The sequence below is a fragment of the Lissotriton vulgaris genome, chromosome 3_1, assembly GCF_964263255.1.
Source record: "Lissotriton vulgaris chromosome 3_1, aLisVul1.2, whole genome shotgun sequence".
Taxonomy (NCBI): domain Eukaryota; kingdom Metazoa; phylum Chordata; class Amphibia; order Caudata; family Salamandridae; genus Lissotriton; species Lissotriton vulgaris.
This window is the reverse complement of record NC_141689.1, coordinates 1,525,426,819-1,525,438,870: the sequence shown is the minus strand read 5'-3', so window position 1 is coordinate 1,525,438,870 and position 12,052 is coordinate 1,525,426,819.

Here is a 12,052-nt window from a genome sequence, read left to right as displayed (position 1 = left end):
TAATTAGTTTTTCCAGTTAGCTCAGAGGTCACTAGAAACGTTCTCGAATGAATAGGGAGGGGTTAACTTCCCTGATTTAGACAAGAAGGGATTAGCTTCTGACAAACATATAACATGACAACTTTGCTCCCCCAGAATAAGGAGTGTATCTCCAGAGTCGTGTGAAAACAATAGACAGCTATTTCACTCAGTCAATCGGGCATGCTTATTTTCACCAGGGTGCAGAGAAATAGAAAGACGGGCATTTTCAATAAAAGGTGTTATTTTATTGAGCAGTCTTCTTTCTCATGCAAGAGAAATGAATTGCCACAATTGGAATACTTATTATGAAGTAAAGTGCATATAGTAAAAGGAGTATTATAAAATAATACTGTAAAAGCATTGATATGGTTTCTTAGCCATAAGATACTTTAAAACGGATAAAATATTTTCATACATAAAAACATTGACTAACAAACTCAACTGGTGCTTCTAAGATACGCCTACCCCAGTGTACCTGACCTAAGCCTAATACGTGGGAAGGAGTAAGTAAGTTGCAGTTTTAAGTTAAGTTGGGTTTTTGCCAAGAATCTGAATCAAGAATTCTCTTTAAGGTTTGAATCAGTTCCATACCTTGGTTATAGAATGAAGGAGGTCTTGTATCTCGTTTCTCAGGACTCGATCTCCCAGTTACCCGCAAGGGTGACTGGAAAACACCGGAGCTGGATTTCTCAGCGTGAGAAGAGGCAGCTTCTCCAGTGTGTCAAAGGGGAGGGGTGGCTTCCTTTGGCTCTCACATCAGCTGGGCTTCGGATAAGTAGATAGCCGCTCTGCTCCACACCACCGTGTGTTTGCTTAAGGCAAGTGTTGGTATATTTATGCCTGGAAGGTGCCGTGTTTGATGTAAGGTTGGACATAAGACGTCAATAAAATATGTCACTAAGAACTGACTGTTCCTTTAGTGCTCGCAGGAGTTCAATGACAAATCAAAACAAAGACATGGGGAATTCCCAGGTTTCTGAAGGTTTGGTGTGTCGAAAGAACTCGTTGTGCTCTCTAGGAATCTAAGGAAGTAGCCTTGCCGTATTTGGGCTGTGTGGGCTTTTACTGAATATGGGCGAGATTCGTATGTCTTCATTAGGACATGATTTATCATAACCGCATGAAGGCATGAATCAGTGATATTTAATTAGGGTCCTAGATACATTCACAACACCCACTCCACGTATAATCTCCATCATTACTAAATACTAAGCAATATGTAAACATATAGGTATGCATGTGTTTTCCAACCCCCCCCCCAAAATACAATGAAATGCATTTGAAATGGTATAGATACACGAAATGAGTATTATACTGTACGCTTTCAAGCAGAGTTATCATTAGGAAAAGCAAATATGAATATAGGCTGAATGAATTGGAAAATTACATTTATGAAATGGCTCTGAATGAAGAAAAAAGGGTCGAGACCATTCCACCACAAAGTTAAATACCATTGTACATATGCTAGAGGCTGATTCAAAATATTGTCTCTACAGTCTCTAAAAATAGAAGCTCTGTTCTCTAAGAATAGTTCTACTTTAAGCAGAGTACCATGTGCCAAAAAATGGTAAATTATTTGGAAATTAGGGGAAAATATTTTCGTTCTCGGGAAGGGAGTAAAAAAATTGTGTCACTGTCTTTTTGGAGTTCTGTTTATCAAAACTGAAGGCCGAATTCAGAGTTCAGGGAACGCTGTGAGCTCGCTTTTTCAAATATTATTCTCGTTGTTAGGGGAGAACGTTAATTCTGATAGGCTGTTAAAAAATTTGTCTACAACAGTAGGTGAAAGTTGGGCCAACTCCGAAAAGGTGGAAATAGTGTAAATGTGCGATGCATTGCCATCATCGTTGTTAGGATCAGCAATGTTCACAGAAGGTTGTACCTGTGTGATGCCGCTTTCATCTCGTACCTCACCCCCACTTAATCGTAATGGTGAAGTCTCAACGAATGCCGTCATCAGAATAGGTAGCCGCTGGGGACAACACGTTGCATGAGTCTTTACAGGACAAAGCAAAGCGTCGATATCCCTTGGTACTGCTGATGGTAGTGTAAGACAAACGGCCAACACGCATTCTTCTCCGCATAGCAGACATCGAAGCACAGGTAAGATGCAATTTTGCCAAATTGGTCTGAATGAAAGAAACCAGGTAGTATTCAGATCTCTTAGCCGGGCAAATCCGAGGACCTTAGTGATACGGTCTCGATATCGTATTGCTAGGATCGTTTCTTCCATCGTTGCCAGAGGTTTGTCTGTGACTTGGCTTGCCATATCGGAGCAGAAGGAACAAAAATAAAATTCCTGCTATGAGTCCCAAACTAAGAGGCAGGGCACCGAAGAGCGAATGTACAAAATTCGGGAAGATGCCAAGAACTGCTTCGAAGGGCGTTAGCAGTCCCGAAAAAATTGTCTTAAATACATGTGCGATGTCACTGGTATCTCACATGTTTAAGATTTGGCTTAACATTTCTACGAAATGCACCGGACAATTTGTCGATAATAGTGTATGTATCTCTGCCGCTGTCCTTGCAACTTGCAGGTCATATGTCTCTTTGGACGAGGTTAAAGGCACAGTTGTTTGTAAACGAATAGACTTCATTCTGCTTAAAGTATCAATTCGAATAGAAGAGATATTCACATAAGGCCATATTGCCGCCTCCATGTCTGGATTGCTGTTTGGATACAATATTTGCATACAGCAAACGACCCTGGAAGTCACAGTTACGAGATAGGGTTTTCCTGGCACCATGCCACAGCAGCTGTGATCGCTTATTAAAACTTAGCTATCGTTGGAAAGCTGTCTGAAAAATGGCTCTATCTGTGTAGTAGGGGTGCCCTGAAGATGACATGAAAGGCTGTTCGAAGAACCTCACAGGACCCATGCAAGTTAATACCTTGGCATAGGAGTGTACTGCTTAGTGATTTTTTACAATCATTACCACTAAGAAATACCTCTTTTTTCCCTTCACTGTAACATTTGTGTGTGTAAGGTAAATTCCAGGTCGATTTGATGTATCCTTTACCCAATCTTTCATAAAGGCCTGCTGGTATATATTTTTGGCAGTATTGAAACTGAAAAGTCGTAATCGGGATTGTAATCATGCCATGTATTATCCAATCAATGACAGGTCTTTCTGACATTGTCAATGGTAATCTCTCAAGTTTTTCAATGCTCAGTATCGTATAGTCTGCTCCTTTGTGTGCCAAACTGATTTGTTTATCAGTAAGGTTAAAGATAGAAAACAATGACGTTGTGTTGATTAAACGCCATGGCACATAGCCTGAACGCAGGTTTTGTAACGTCCAACCTAGCTGTACAATAGAACGTAATTGGGACTGGCCATGTTGTAATATTAGCATGTCCTGCTCTATTATATCAATAGCAGATGATACGATGCTGTCCAGTGAATAGATTCTGGAGGACAGAGTCGTTAGCCCATTGTCCACTACAGAAAGTGATTTCTCCAAATTGATACGGTCAATTTCCCGTATTTTTTCTGCAGTTTCAATTTGTTTCCATTTCCAAACTTCATTGTAAGCTGCGTATATACCGGCGTATATGAAACGTTTTTGACGCTGTTTGTGAGGTCCCATTATGAAATCTCGCAAGTCAGCACCTTCTTTAAGTAAAGTTAAGTGTTGCTTTATTTCGGGAAGTGTGGATTTCTGAAGCCAGTCAAGGCATAGTTTTCCTACACTATATGTTGTTACTATCCCTGGATGTTGTCTCTGGGAGTATCTAGGGTCTGACCTGTTCTGTTTGAAACCCTGTATTTCGTTCAGGAATCTATTTTGACAGTTATTTGTGTCTATGGGCCAGATCAACCATTTTTTTCAATCAGTATTTGTTCTGTTTTGTTTTAAAATATAGGACACGTCTAACCCCTCATCTGTAGTGGTATTTCTATCAGGCATTGGTTTTGGTATAGACTGGTTGTTTAAATCTTTTATCTTAGCTAAGCCAAGACAGGTTGTTTGCTGAATTGTGTCATTCAGGAACATTATTTGTTCTGGGATCATGCAGGCTCTGAATAATGCTTCTAGACCTTGTACCTGCCACTCTTTTGTTCCCCTGATGGTTTTTGTTTCAATGTTGTTTTTCCAAAATTCAAAACCAAATGTTGACATTTTGTCATAAAATGTTTCAGAATAAATCAATTTAGTATTTGTCAGCATGTTTTTCATTCCTGTCTTATTTGACATCTTGAAATAAAACATTTCTGGATCAGTGTGATTAAACCCTGAAAAGTATGGGGATTTTTCATAAAACGTTTTTGAACTGCCTATTAGCGGAGTTGGACAATGTTCCCACTGATTAGAGATAAATACATTTCTAGGATTCGCAGACATATGCAGATAATGATGACCATAGTGGTTATAACAGTACATCTCTTCATAATTCGATGAACCCTGTAAATAATCATGTTCTGTAAATGTTGCTGACGTTTCTAAATCTGACATCATATTATTAATATTTTCAAAGTCCCAATCATCAGAAAAAGAACTTGGTGTCACAAAGTCACTTAATGAAATCTTGAATTGATGTGGATACTTCAAGAGCTCTACCGGGCCATAGATTTCATAGTCAGTTCTATCCCATGCTATACCACCAGGTATAGGCTTTGCTGTGATGTTCACTGATGATAGTTTTCTTTTCTCTATGTGAGACGATTTGTGTGGTTTCAGGACCAAGTTGATGTTCTGACTTGCTGTGTCCATTGTACTGTATTTTCCATCAATACATTTTCCCAAAATTAAAACTAGGATCAGCCACAGCAGAAGGGTAAGTACACCTAACACAATCCATAGTTCAATCCAAGGGGAAATCAGATATGTTTCTTTGAGTTGATGAAAAAGTTCTGTAATTTTCATTTTGAAAGTTTTTGTTGCTGAATTGTCTCCATGTTCACTCGGATCATCAGAAAAGTCATCAAAGTTGATAAAGTAGCCAGATGCAGTTCTGTCAATTGGTGGGATTGCTTCCGGATTACCATTGATCTTTGCATTTTCTTTTGTTACATTTGTATAGTCCGAGCCTACATCATTGTAGACTGGTGTTTCTTGAACTGTTGTAATTTGTGTTTCAAGGGGCACAGGTTCCATTGCTTTGTTGCATAGTTCTTTTTTATTCACTGATGGTTTGTCGAAAGTGATTAGTCTTTCAGTTTGAACCTCTTGGATTGTAGCAAGAATTGGTCTTCTGCTATTTCTTGGGATTCTACTGGGCCTACTACTTATTATTGGCCACAAGATTGTGGTTTCACCAGGTCGATGGAAACAACTCTGTTTTCCTTTTTACCAGCAAGTGGCGGTAGTACTACTGATCTTGTTCCGCTGACAGCTAAGACAGGTACTGCTTTTCTGTAAGAAGGCCCAACTTCCTTCTTCACCGCGATCTTTTCTCTGACCAGATCCCCAATCTTTGGAATCCAGACAGGTCTTGCTGGTACAGGTGGTTCTTCAGTGGTTGTTGGCCTAGACTTATGGGCCCGATTCACAGAACTAACTTAAGACAAAATCCTAAACTTACTACTTTTGGTATTCACAGAAGTTAGGATTTTGTCTTAAGTTTGTCTTAAGACAGACTTAAGACAGACTTAAGACAAAATCCTAACTTAAGTCTGTCTTAAGTCTGTCTTAAGACAAACTTAAGACAAAATCCTAACTTCTGTGAATACCAAAAGTAGTAAGTTTAGGATTTTGTCTTAAGTTAGTTCTGTGAATCGGGCCCTAAGTTACTTAAACTTTTTCTTGTTTCATTCAAGTCCTGTAAAACAGCCAAATGATCTTTGATATCAAAGGTTTTTTTCTTCTACCACTGAAGTATGACTATCTAAGTCCTGGATTCTCATTCTAGTACCGAACAATAGTTCGTATGGAGTGAAACCTTTTAGAGAATTTCTTGGCAGATTGTTAAGACTACGTTGGACACCTGTTAGATGTTTGACCCACCCATCACCCGAACCTAATACCCTCGCCGTTATAGATTGCTTTATGTCACAGTTTTTTCTTTCCACAACCGCATTTCCCTCAGGATGGAAGGGAGAAGAGTACCGCAATGCAATGCCCATGCTGTTCATGGCCTCTTTGTAAGCTCGAGAGCTAAACGCAGGACCCTGATCAGAATGTAGCATGCCAATTGCGTATGTGCCGATAAAGACTAGCAAATCTTTTATAACAGTTCTGGCGTCAGCCGAGCGCTGGGGCCACATCCTTAGTGAATCTAGTCTTAATAATTATGGGACCGCATTTGTCCGGTCAGACATCTGCGCATAGATAACCTGATGCTGTCTAATAGTGGTGTCTGGGCTGGTGCCTGGTCCGGTTCACAACTGCGATCTCTGTTGCAGTCTTCACAATTTATTGCAAAATTGTAAATTTCTATGCTCATCCCGGCCACTAGTATTGTAATTGTAATTCTATCAGAGATTTCAAGATCTCTTGGTGCCTCAGACCCAATCCCATGTGTGCTTCTTGTATCAAGAAGATTCTCCGGTTCGTGTTTGGAATTACTCTATCCCCACTCCAGGGATTCGAGCAAACGGAACGGAGTTTGCATCAATTATGTATGTATTTTTGAGTGGATAGTTGAAAGGTAATGCCGCATAATCGCCTTTCAATGAGGCTTTTACTGCCAGCATGGTTTCTCCGTCTATTTGTTTTTCTGAACGCTTTTTGGTGGCTACGGAAGCCGGTTGACCAGCCGCCGCTGTGGCTCTATCAGCCATTGAATTCCCTGCAACGTGAACGCCATCACGTCGATGACTCAGTGCGTGTATCACGTGAGTCTTTTGTAGTTCTTTCTGCAAAAGAACTACTTGTTCCCAAAGTTTTTTATACTTTATTGTGGCACCTGTGTCATCTTTGTAACCTTTTTGAATCCAAGTCTGGAGGTTCTTATTGTAAGATTGGACGCAGTAATGAGAATCGCACACTATTAGTGTGGGGAATTCGCGATCCGCATTTTCAAGCGCGTTGTTGTAAATTTGCTTTTCCACAATAAAATGTTGTGCAAATCTGTCTGTGTAGATTACACATGTGTATTGTTCTAGAGGCAGGATTTCCGTCGGCAGAGGATATTCATCTTCGTATTCCAGATTTTCTAGTTTTTTCATATTCGGATCAAAATAGTGTTTCACGTCTTCTGCAGCAAGAGAATTTTCCCATTGTATCCATTTCGGATCTAATGCCACTGCCTGTAGATTGCGTGGGCTTCTCAATGCCTCAATGGCTGATTCTGATGTATAATCAGTTATTCTCTTGCCTTGGGCTCTTTCTCTTGCTACAGCAGTTTGAACCGCTGTCAGAATTTTTTCTGTAGAACTGAATTTCATTTCAGCTTGAGTGTGCAAATGTGATTTGTAGGCTATAGGTACCGTTTCTCCCTCATTAGAGGTCAGGTATGTGATTCCGCATCTTCCTGGGATGACTCGGATTACCAGATTGCCTTCGTTTGCGTATGTTTGCAGTTTTGTTTTAGTTAACATGTCTGTCTGTAAGGATCTCAACATTTCTGTATGTTTTTGAGTCCAATTATTTGGTTTGAAATCAGGTTTTATTAATTCGTAGAGAGGTTTAACCCTCTCTGCATAATTTAGAATGTATGTTCTTCCGAAATTCAGGAAACCTAGTATTGATTGTAAGTTCTTCAGCGTTTTAGGTGCTTGGAGTACTGCACATTTCTCTAAGAAATTGTCTGCAAGGCTTTCGCCTTCACTTGATAATTCATATCCTAAAAATAGGACAGTTAGATGGGCTATTCTTGACTTTTTAAAGTTGAATTTGTAACCTTCAGATGTGAACCCAAGTATTATGGTATTCACCCTTTTCAAGTGAGTCTCCAGGTCATCGTCTGTAAGATAGATGTCATCGACATAGGATAATGCCTCATCATCATACATTTGTAGTAATTCTGTTTCCCTTGCTGAGAATAATCCTGTGCTATTCTTGAATCCCTGTGGGAGTCGGCAAAATTGTTTTTGCGACCCCATTATTGAGAAAGCGGTCAAATACCTGCTTTCAGTTGCAATGTTTTGACAGAAGAATCCATTAGAGATATCTAATGTTGTTTTATATTTTTTGCGCACAATGTTATTCATTAGTGCTGCACTGTGAGAGTTTTGGACTGCAAAAGTTTTGCAGCAGGAGTTTAAATGTCTGTAGTCCAAAACTAGACGATATGAATCGTCTGGCTTGGAGACAGGAAACAAAGGATTGTTCATTTGTGAGGTGCATGTTTCAATCACCCCTTGATATTCAAGTTGATCTAAGATCTCCCTGACTTGGTTTTTAGCTTCTTGTTTAACTGGGTACTGCCTTTGTACATTGGGTTGATTTTTTAACTGGATTTTGTGGGGAGGAGAGTCCTCATCCCCTCCTACATGATTTTTGTATAAAGCAGGGTCTTGGGCCACTGCCCATTTTCTTGCAAATGTGTATTTTTTATGAATCGGGATATGATTTGAGAAGGCAGGCATAATCATTTCTTTTCCATGAGGGCACTCCCTGACAAACTCTGCTGGCCAGTCTTTTTCAGCTAACAGGATGTCATAGCCTTTAGAAAGATTCTCCCAAAAGAGACCTTTTATTTTCCTAGTTTTATCTCCCTCTATACGTAATGTTATTTCATATAGTTTATGGGGCATGCTAACTCGCGTGTCTGCAGTTTCCACTTGAATGTATTCATTCGTGTCCACCATCTCCAGAAGATTCACTTCTGCTGCGCTGTCTAGCATTGTCTGGGCCCACTCTCCGTTTTTCAGTTGTGTCCTCAGGATTCTCGGCATGTTTAATTTTAATACTTGCTACCTTCTTTCCGGGAAATTGTGATTTTTTACTTTGATGAGCAGGTTCTTTGTCTTTGTACTTGACGAGCACTTCCTTGTGTTCTGGCCGTCCTCTTCTTTCCGATTTCTGTGAGGAAGTCTGAAAAGATCGAGATGGACGTGTATCAATATCTTGATATCTGTCAGGTTTTCTTAATTTATCCCTATCTCTAAGGTTATATCTTTTTTCAGAGGGCTCCCTTTGGGGAGACTTGTCCCCTCCTCCTGGAGATTTATTTCTCCGTTGGGGAGAACTTCCTCTGGACTGAAATTGTTTTTCTCTGGGAGTAGTTTCTTTATTATCCTCCCATTTCTTCTTTTGAGAATTGACATTGTTTTTAATAAAGGTTTTTTCAGGATTTTCAATTAGTTGGGGTTTTACTGGTTTACCACCCAAACTATCTCTGCCTAATTCTTCATAGCATTTTTCAATTATTTTAGCAAGCTCAAAAGGTTGGTCTGTTATATCTGTTTCCTTCAATTTTTGACAGATTGCCACACATGCTGCTTCTCCTTTTATGTTGGCTAGTAATATAGCCGACGTCTTTCAGTAATTTCATACCCAGAGTTAAAGCAGGTTCTGGACCATATTCGTTTTGAATCTGTCTTAGTACATCCGGTATAACCGCCATTGACGGAACACCATGTGTTTTTGTGTCGATGGAAGCAAAGACTGTGCCCCAAGGGTCACAGTCTTCCACATGTGGTGCGATCCCCATTGGGAGACAGATAGTCAGAATTCTGAGTTTTTTGTGAGGGGTAGTATCAGGAAATACTGCCTCTATCTGAGTGATTTTTTGAGCTAACTAGAAAGGAATTTGTTCCCGTTTTGCTGGTGTTTTTCCAAGACATGATTAAATGTTCTGTGGTGTAATTTTATTTGTATTCCCCTAATGAGGGGTGTTTTGAGGAATTTTAATTGCAGGTTGGACTGTTGAAGTCCGCATGACATATTGGACCAATTGTCTATGTATTTTAATTAGTTGTTTTTGCTGAACCAAAAGTTCTCCGTCTGACATTTCTTCAATGTCTGGGTGTGGTGTGTAGCTGGCTAGAACCGGCCACGTGGCTCCTGGTCTACCTAGTGGACCGAGCCTGGTAATGTGATTTTGATGTTTTACGGTGCCATTAAATAAGAGCAGGTGCTCCTGCTATGTTAGTGGAATTTCAATTTCCTCGAAAGGAGAGTATTCCGCTGGAGATTCCGCTACTTTATATTAGTGGAACTCCCCGTGTCACAGTATGTGCTGCTGGAAAAGTTATCCAGGAATAGAAAACCTCTGTCTGCCGATACTCATGTGCCCCTACCACAAATACAACTGTACCACCTCTTGGTGATACCCCATTTTCTATAAGTTTTATAGTTATGGTTTTTCTTATATTGGCCGGGATTCGTGTTGCATCCGGGTCGTTATCTTCATTAAACTCTGTAAGGTCTACACCAGGTTGATTTGCATTTACTGCGGCTTCATCGGTGTCGGTATTGTCGCTGTGATTTGACGTTGTTTAATGAAAGTTTCTTGCAGAGCAAGTTTTTGAGGAAACAAAGATTAGGTGCACAATATTTTGGAACACTGTATCCTTCAACGTTGACTATACCGTAAACTAATACATAGGATTCTCATCCTACTAAGTTTCAGCCGATATTAACCTTTCACCCACTCCAGACGTCTATTGGAGTTTTTACAAGAGAAAGGGGTCTGTGTGAAAAGCACTACTGAGTTACTCTAGTATCTTCCGTTAGATTATCGCCTTACCAAACGTTGGACGCCATGTAGTGTAGTTCCTATATTTCCAATAGGCTCTGCGCATTGGAATAACATAAACAGCAGTATAGACGTAGGACTGAGGTCATCTAGGTCTCTACTGACTATGTTAGACTTAATTAGTTTTTGCCAGCTAGCTCAGTGGTCACTAGAAACTTTCTCAAATGAATAGGGAGGGGTTAACTTCCCTGATTTAGACAAGAAGGGATTAGCTTCTGACAACCATATAACATGACAACTTTGCTCCCCCAGAATAAGGACTGTATCTCCAGAGTTGTGTGAAAACAATAGACAGCTATTTTACTCAGTCAATCGTGCATGCTTAATTTCACCAGGGTGCAGAGAAATAGAAAGATGGGCGTTTTCAATAAAAGGTTTTATTTTATTGAGCAATCTTCTTTCTCATGCAAGAGAAATGAATTGCCACAATTGCAATACTTATTATGAAGTAAAGTGCGTACAGTAAAAGGAGTATTATAAAATAATACTGTAAAAGCATTGATATGGTTTCTTAGCCATAAGATACTTTAAAACGGATAAAATATTTACATACATAAAAACATTGACTAACAAATTCAACTGGTGCTTCTAAGATACGCCTACCCCAGTGTACCTGACCTAAGCCTAATACGTGGGAAGGAGTAAGTAAGTTGCAGTTTTAAGTTAAGTTGGGTTTTTGCCAAGAATCTGAATCAAGAATTCTCTTTAAGGTTTGAATCAGCTCCGTACCTTGGTTATAGAATGAAGGAGGTCTTGTATCTCGTTTCTCAGTACTCGATCTCCCAGTAACCCGCAAGGGTGACTGCAAAACACCGGAGCTGGATTTCTCAGCGTGAGAAGAGGCAGCTTCTTCAGTGTGTCAAAGGGGAGGGGCGGCTTCCTTTAGCTCTTGCACCAGCTGGGCTTCGGATAAGTAGATAGCCGCTCTGCTGCACACCACTGTGTGTTTGCTTAAGGCAAGTGTTGGTATATTTATACCTGGAAGGTGCCGTGTTTGACGTAAGGTTGGACATAAGACGTCAATAAAAGATGTCACTAAGAACTGACTGTTCCTTTAGTGCTCGCATGAGTAAAATGACAAATCAAAACAAAGACATGGGGAATTCCCTGGTTGCGGAAGGTTTGGTGTGTTGAAAGAACTCGTTGTGCTCTCTAGGAATCTAAGGAAGTAGCCTTGCTGTATTTGGGCTGCGTGGGCTATTACTGAATATGGGCGAGATTTGTATGTCTTCATTAGGACATGATTTATCATAACCGCATGAAGGCATGATTCAGGAATATTTAATTAGGGTCCTAGATACATTCACAACAAGAGCTTCATGTTGATTGGTTGCGAACTATTGAAAGTAGAAGTGTTGCCAGCCATTTACTTCCCTTCCACAGAGTAGGAGGGACATCTGATTGGCTGACGTGTTGCAAGGAGGTCTTTCCCAAGCTTAATG